This window comes from Cyprinodon variegatus, unplaced genomic scaffold, assembly GCF_000732505.1.
Source record: "Cyprinodon variegatus isolate N-32 unplaced genomic scaffold, C_variegatus-1.0 Scaffold25, whole genome shotgun sequence".
Taxonomy (NCBI): domain Eukaryota; kingdom Metazoa; phylum Chordata; class Actinopteri; order Cyprinodontiformes; family Cyprinodontidae; genus Cyprinodon; species Cyprinodon variegatus.
In genome coordinates, this window is record NW_015150478.1 from 2,022,072 (window position 1) to 2,030,956 (window position 8,885).

The following is an 8,885-nucleotide window of genomic DNA, read 5'->3' on the forward strand; positions in this document are numbered from 1 at the left end:
ATGTTTGCTAGTTCCTCATGACCGGATTTGGTAAGAGTTTAAAATATTAGTTCCTCTGCTAATTGTGGAAAAAAACAGGAATGTTATATGTCATAGATACTACTGCTGCTGTGATTGGCTTAAAGCTCAACATGGGAGGCATCTGGCACTTTCAATGTTGTGCCAGTTCATAATTAAAAAGAATTAGCGTTAAAAAGAACTAAGTTCAATGCACAGATGAAAGTGAACTAGCTCACATTAATAGTTTACCGTTTCAAACTTATAAATGAACTATTTTAAGTTCATTTTGGTAAATGAAGCCAAAATCCTATACAACAGAACCTCATAATTAACCCTTCAAATGTGTGATGATATAGAAAGGAAGGGAAAATACTCGATGCAGTCAGGGTATACTGTATGTGCAGTGATCCCTTTATTTAGCCAAATTACATTGAACTTCAAAAATATTCAGGAACAGTAAGTTTCTGCGGAAAAGATCTGAATCAAAAATGATTTCTTCTGTTCCTCATTTAGTTGCAGATATTTCCCAAGATAACTCGGATGCTTAACTCAGTGTGTCACTTTAAATTTGAAGTGGAAGTGGCTGACGTACAGATTTGTTTGTTAAGTCCCGGTGGGAACAGTTTGCACAAAAACGTGAGTTTTTTTCTGTCCGAGTTTTCCTTTATTAGTTCATAAAACTCTGCAAAGTGCTCTGCTAAACTGGCATCAGAAATACCAGTAAACTAGTCTGAATCGCGAAGACTACTACTAACAGTAGACATGCTGGTCTCTCATGCCATTTGCTATAATAAGTGTTGTAAAAACCTGACATCATCCGACGAAAGGGACGTTATCAATCGAACGCGATCATGAGCTGTGTGTGTTGCTCATTATTCTCAGAGTGAGGTTGCTGTCGTTCACATTCATTATTTAAAAACTGGTTCATTCAGTTCACCATTCACTAAAATATGAACCTATTCACTGAACGCCTTTCATTTAACGCATTCATGCACAACACTGTCCACTGGATTTACAGTATGCATTCAGCTAAAAGAATTGTATCCTTTTTCTGAAAACTTTCAACAGACGGATTTCGTATGGATGCATATAGTTCAATTTTAGATCTGCACAGCATCCATCTGGCTTTGCTAGGTTACTAAAAAGCTATGGAGAAACATTGTGTCTTCATACTTAATAGCTGAGGTGAAACACAAAACAAAACCAAGGGAATCTTAACTGCATAAAAAAAAACAAAAAACTTGGACTTTGCCAGAGGATGAAGATACAACTCTCCAGGAACATGTGACTCATCACACAAACTGCTCCACCACAGACGTGATCCGCTCTCTTCCAATGCAACCTCCGCTGCCCTCTCTCTGTGCAATGCGCACACATACACAGCACACACAGAGAGAACATGGGTCAGCCAGCGCACATCAGAGAGAGACTCTTTGAAAAATAAGTCCTCATTTGGGCAGAGTGGATTCAGATGGCTTGGCTGCGGCTCAAAGGCGTGCGGCTCTCTGGGTCAGCTTATTATTTCGATGCAGGCAAGGCGCTGATGTTCTCAAGTGTGGTGCACTTCAATCAAGCAAACCCCAGCAGATCCACACATGGGTCAAGGCTATGGCCTCGTCTGTAGGGTCCAAAGTGGCCAAGTGTAACCTGCAGTGGTCTGAGATGAAGCCCAGTGTCCCTGGGCAACCATTCCAACAGCTCCTGTCAGTAATGAACTTGTTTGAGATCGCATACAAGCAACACAAATAAGTAAATAGATATTTAAATAAAAGCCTGTAAATTGAATTCTTCTGTGGCTAGGGAATCCCAGACCTGACCAGGGGAAAAAAAGGAAGAAAATTTACTAAAATGTGCCAAGTTTTTTTGTAATCTTGAGTAAGAAGGCAGATGTTTAATTTTCTTTAGTGTGAGCAGCGACGCAGAGAGGTGTGGATTTCAGTGTGCGTGTTGGGGGATGAAGGTGGAGGTGATGGTGGTTGTGGTGGTGGTGGGGGGGTTCTCATGTTTGCATTTCGTCAGTGTTTGTGTTTGTGATGAAAAATATTTTTGCCTTTTTCTTTTTTTCTCCTCTCAAACAGAGGAGAGCATAATTAACATAAGCAGACTCTCCAAACAAAAACAAACAATTAAACTCATGAGTCACAAAAAAGTATGGAAGTAATCTTTGCCGTTTTTGTCTTTGGCTCAACTTTCTAGCCGGTCTCCAATGATTCCTAGTTCACGCGTTTAGCTCTATAAACATACTATTGTTTGTTCGGCTGAGCTCTGATTATTACCATAAAGGATTGCTTTTCCACTTTTAATGTTGCGGTAGTGAGTTCCTTAAACACCGGCAGCAATTAAATCACACTACAATTGACCACACAGAACAAGATCCACCCCACACACACATTTAGAAATGTGTGTGGGGGGTGAATCAGGCATGTGCAAACAACGGGACAAGAAAAAAAAAAACTGAAATTACTAAAACTAATAAACACTTAACACAACGGGGTGAAACATAACCGTGGCTGAATAGCTGTCATGTGTGCTTGACCTACACTGTTCCTTCCTGACTGGTCAAATGCAGCCTTGCGAGAAGGTTAACTGGACTATATTTGTTGTTATTTCATCGTGGGCATCTGTTTCATGGCTTACATTAACAGTTATCGACAGCACCAATATTTGTCATGGCCCTGGAGTTGTGTAATTCAGACTTACCAAAGCGTGCCATCCACCACCATGGTCTGTTTCCCCCCTCTAGCTGTGCCGTGATAGGGTAATGTGGGATGTAATGATGGCCAATTAGATGGGATCACCAAGCAGGACGTGCAAACAAAGCCCAACAGACCAGACCTGGAGGGAATGGGTCCTGCTGTGGCTGTCGGCAAATTCGCGCCTCTCTTATCTCTTATCCGCATTGGACCTCCACTTTTAGGTAATTTCATTGAAGCCTAAATTATCTCAAATCTGAGTCTTTAACAAACTCTACTGGACTTAGAGTACAGCAGGGTCCCTGACTGAGTTGGGCAGAGAGAATTAGCTGGACCACCCAATTTACAGCTGCACCAAAGGGCCATTGTGCAGCCAGCCAGTGCCTTGGATCACAGCACACATGAGGGTTGGTGGATGAATGAGAGCAGTATGTGGCAAGAGCAGATAACCTCTGGAACTTTCTTTCAGTAATTGACCCTAATTAATTGAACAGCCTTTAAGATTAGCTTGGTGCAAATTGAATAATATGTTTTGCTGATGGTTTGTTTGATATCTCACAAAGGCTTGAACATGCTTTTGTAATGCTATGTAACATTAGGCATAACAGCATTGAGAAAAACTGACTGGGTACTGTATCACTTTTGTGCTTTCTTGTGTTTGTCCATATTTTAACAGTCACTATACATGTTCCAGATCATCAAATTAACATCAGTATCAGTTTTCAAATGATGAATTGAAATACTAAAGAGAAAACATATGAAAACCAGGTACTCCCGAAACTTAAAAAAAAAAACAAACAAAAAAACTGGTTGTGTCACCCTTGAGGCAAGTGAGGCTGTCAGAGCTGTACATGTTGTTCTGGGCTGTTCAGTGAACCCCACTGTGGTTTCTGGAGTCCTGAAGCCTTAGAAATGACTTTATAACCCGTAGTCTCTCATATGTTCTTAAATATCTTTAAAGTGGAACAGTTTCTATTCATGTTATTTCTTAGTTCAACTGGTCTGGCACTGATCAGACACTAAACATGGTGGCTAGTTAAACAAAGTCAGATTGCACCAAAAGAGACAATTCATAAGTTAGAAACGGGTCTGATTCAGAAAAAATATCTTCATGATCTTAAATATGTGAGACAAGGATGCTGTGGTGTGGGGGATTGGGAAGTTTACTTTTCTTCACAGCAGTCTATTCGGACCTGACATAGTACTGTGAAATTTACACACTTTATCCTAACATACACTATGCAAAACAGGTGTGTGCCAAACGTGACAGGAAAACTTCACAGATGTGGGAAGGGCACCGATGGAACCTCGAAACTTGCAGTGCATTGATACGGCCTGGCTCACATGGCCGCAACTAAAAACAGGCAGCACACGGCAACCAGAAATGTTTTTAGCCCTTCAGAGGCATTCATTAAAGTTATAAATGAGAGACAGCCCAAGATGTGTTTCCAGCAAGTGCTTCCCCCTCCTGGTCTTCTCTCAGCTTGGTTCTTGCTGACCAATTCCGGACCACTGGATCCGACTTAACCCAGGACTCAGTTGTGGTCCTATCCCTTTAGTCCTCTCCAGTGAACCTGGTATCACGGTGACACACACCTCATGGGTGAAAAGGCAACCATGAGGAAACTACCATCTAGGTGGCCACGTAATTAGAAGCCCCTCCCACAATCAAGGACCTGTATTGACAAATAATTACTGCCTCACAGCAGGGCCGTCAGAGCCATGTTTGTGTTGCATCCCTTGGACCTTTTCTGTATGCTTTCCCACCGAATTTCATTTCCTGTCACCGTGATGTCAATTAAAGCCCACTAATGGCTAAACATAAAAAGCAAAAAAAATAAATAAATAAATAAAAAAACATGCCTGCTTGATGTTTCCTAAGATAGCATCATAAAATACTGAAATTTGTTTTAAAAAATGCAAGGAAACTTTGCATAATATGTCAAAAAAGGATGCATTTATAGGTTGTCTGAAATTAATCATTGTGTAAGTTGTAAACAATATTTCCAGGTAAGTCCAGGGTAAGGTAAAAGGAAATATCACAGCTGAGTATTTTTTTAAGACTCCAGGAAAATGTTGAACATTTAAAATCATGACATGAAATCCAGTGAGGTAAAATCATACATGGTGAAGGTGAAAACAAATCTAGAAAACTTGGAATTTGCCATAAAAACTGGAGTATTACTGTCCCATGATGATTTCTGGATGACACATCAGTCTGTGTATGGAAGGCCAACCCTGTCTAAACCCAAACTGTAAAAACCACACATACCAGAATGTTAATTTGTGACATTTATGACAGAACTGTTCTAAAGCCGCTGCAAATGCAAAGAATATGCGACTGTCAAATATATATTTTTGTCAAATCCCTCGTAAATACTTAAAAAATATGTACTGTGTTAACAGTTCTTCAGCAGGAAAAGCCACAACACAGGGCAGACTCCCTGGGAACCGTCTACTCCACGTCAACAGCTCAGCTACACAGAGAGTACAAATGATGTTAGCAGCGCCTTATTTCTAACTATAAGATTAACTTATTTGTATGTGCAATCCATACTATGAACCAGCTGCCAAAAGGACGCATATGATTCTTATTTTGTTTAGATTTTTATTGTTGATGCTTAGAGCCTGAATTTCACGTACTGTGACCAAAGATACAGAAAGGCTTAAGATGTTTTATAGGCAGTTTCAGCAGCCTTAAAAGATTGCATCATGTCATATACTGTACAGAAGTGTGGTTCAGCGTCTGCTGGGTAGCATGTGGGCATCTTGATACAGCATGGGGAACATACAAAGCAAATGCATGGACAGGGTGAGGGGTGGTACCCATTACAAGAAGTTCCATTTGGAAGACATGTGAATTCAGCTCTAAATGAATAAGTCATGTTGAATGTGGATTTACAGCAACTGTTAAACCTTTAGTACAGGCAGGCCTGCTACAAATTAAACATGTTCTTGGGTTTTTTGAGGCTCTGTTTTCATCTTATTTATTATCCTTTTTTTTACAATTGCTTTTTAGGCAAACACTTTTGCAGTGTTCACTTTTTTATCTGATGTTACAAATTTACATTTCCTTCCCGCTTCAAATTTAAATAGACCGACATGCTCTGTATTGCCGCGAAAGTTGTCCAACAGATATTGAGAATTGAATAGGATTAATTTCACACTTTAGGATTCTATTGATAATTTTTGTCAATACATTTTTTGAGTTTTGTTCATATAAGTTTTTTTTTTTTTTTTACTTATTCCCATCATTTGGAACCTAGTAGTGTCGGTACATACTTGACAGGTCACCAGTGCGTCACAGGGCAGAACCCATAGACAAACCTCCAAGCTACTCACATGCTTGTGCTCACTCTAACGGTCAATTCTGGATAAATAAATAACTAACTATACATGTATTTAATTTTTTTGGTGGAAACTAGACTACGTGAATATTTGGTTGTCTCCAATCATTGGTCTACCATATTTTTAATGTTGCATTGCTGTATCATTAGTAAGTTAAGCTTTTTTTTTGCATTTGCCATCATGTGAGTCCTATTTATAAACATCCTTTTTTAGGCTGTGATTGCTGAAAATCCAAATAAGTTCAAGTTTAAACAATCTGACCAAACAGTCAATATCTAAGATGATATTAATTACATTGTTTAGAAAAACGTAGGAACCACAGGTTTTAAAACTATGTGATGGAATTTGCTTTAACATCCGGGGCTCGGTTAATATGGACTTGGACTGAGGAGGTGCAGACTAAAATAGAAACTTCTGTTCAAAAGTCAGCACGCTCAGACGTGAGATTTTGGCCAACCCACAAGACTTCTAAAGAGAAGCCTCATGGCAGAATTTTACACCATTTGGAGAAACTAAGAAAAAAATAATTGGAGGAGAAAAAGGTGAAGCTGTCAAGCATGGTAGTGGCAGCATGATGTTAAAGGTCTGCTAAGCTAACATTTGTACTGATGCACTACATAATAATGAAGGAAAACAATTCCTTGAATTCTTCTACTTTACCTCACCTTGACTAGAAACCAAAAAATCAGACACACCTGGGTGCTCTAATAAAAAAAAGTCTAAAAAATATCACACTGGTTTTGAATGGATTCATGAGGCTCACATGAAGCTTCTAGAATGTGCTTCTCATTTAAGACCTCAGCTTATATCCCAGCATTTCAAAAATCCTTTACAATGATAAGATGAGCCAGTTGTCTTATTTTCACTTCTACTTTCTCCTACTAAATAAAAAGAAAGTTTGCCATACTTGAATTAATTGTAGACTCTGATAGCCAGACGTTTGATCCAAATCCCCACTGAGTAGATTTTAAGAGCGGCGTCTCTATTCTCCATGATTCTAAGGACTTCATCTTGGGTGGCTCTGTGGAACAAACCATCTGCTACATCAGGTTCAAATCTGAAGGGTCTGTCCTGACATGTAAAGTTCACTTTTGAACACCCCAGCCTGAAAAGGTGGAAGCAATCTTTTCAAAAATTGCAACAAATATGGGGCCGTAAATATGTCACCGATTGCACGTGCATGACTGCCCATTCTGACAGGCAGGAAAACAGTAAATTATCACAATTATTCACAAAAGGCTAAGCTGAATTTTTCATACGCTTGTAAAAATTACAAGTTTATGGCAGCACCTTGAACCGATTTTAATAACCAGTATGGGAATATAATGCATATATAAAAGAATCTGAAATAAAATATGTTTTACTTGTAAGAACCGTTTATATATGTAGTAAAGTAGTGTGCTGAAAAAGCTCCAGTTTCCTCTATTAGAAATGAATAAGCACAGCTGCCAAATCTGGCTCCCCACCTCCTCTCGCTCGTTCTTGTTGAGGCTTCATCACTAAAACGCACATGCAAACATAAATTATGCTAAGCTACACACATGTGCATGCAAAGCAGCACATACCGCGGATACACATGCACCCTTTGCTTTGCCTTTGTGATGCCTCTAGTGGGTCACAAAGCAAAACATGCGATTGACACCCTCTGGTTTCAACTTCTGTGACCCTTCCAGCAGCCTGTGAAGTAGGCACAGCACAGCAGAGCGGGGGCCCTTTGGAAATATCTGCGGTCAGCTGCGCGGGGAGGAGGGAGCGAAGGAAAGAAACTTGCTTTTAATAAACAAGATAATGGGTGCCATACGCCCCTTCTCACACCAGCGCTGCTTGCAATCTCTCCCTCTTACCCCCCTTCCCCCTTTTCGTTGCCTTCTTGCTCTCCACCTTACATTTTCTATAAAAATTACATTCATCCTTAAAGAATGGAGCGAAAAAAGTGGGAGAGAGAAAAAAAATGAAGTCAATGGGGTGGGAAGGTTTGACTTTGGTGGAGGAGGTGGTGGTGGTGGAGGGGTGATCTTCAAACCAACAATTAACTGGCGTCAGGATGTTTATGGGCAGAGTTAGTTTAAGCGACTGGTCTTTGGATACTTCGGCGGTGGCCCTGTGCTCTTTGAACACGGAAATTATGAAAAACAAACCATCAGTTGTTATGGCAGAAAAAGAAAAAAATATTTAGGATTAAAGCTGTTGTGTCAAAGTAAACTCCTAGCATGTTTTATTATTTGTTAGGTGTGCACCCAAGTGGGTAGAAACACCTTAAGAATATTTTCCCCCATCAAGCTCAAAATGATTAAAGCAATATGGACACCCGTACTGCAGAGAGGGAAGGACGGGCCGAAGGACTGGAGCTCACTAGACTCCAGCTGTAAACGGCATGCTCTGACAGGAGCTCTGGAAGCTGTGACGCCATGCATGTTTCTGTTTTTGGAAGGCCACTTTTTCTGTTAAGGAAATGACAGAACCTTAGTACTGGAAGATCATTTTCCCCCATTAGGGATTTTTCACGGGGAATGTGCAGGGAGGGACACATCATTCTCAAACTGATTAGAGGAGCATTTGGCCTTGATGCAGCCAATACTCTAGCATTTCTTCAAGAAAGTGTCTTTCATAAGACTGGCTTGTCTCTCCTAATCAGATGGAAATGTATTATTTTTGTAATTGTATTTGAAGAAGTCCAAAACTGGATGTCTTTGAATCTTTAAAGGACAGAATGAGATAATAGATATCCAGAAGTAGCTGCAGTTCACCAAGTGCCTTCTTTCTTTATGCATTTGTTCGTTTTTTCCACAATTAACAAAGTTACAGCACAGTTGTTATGAATATCACTCAAACAAATTTAGGTTG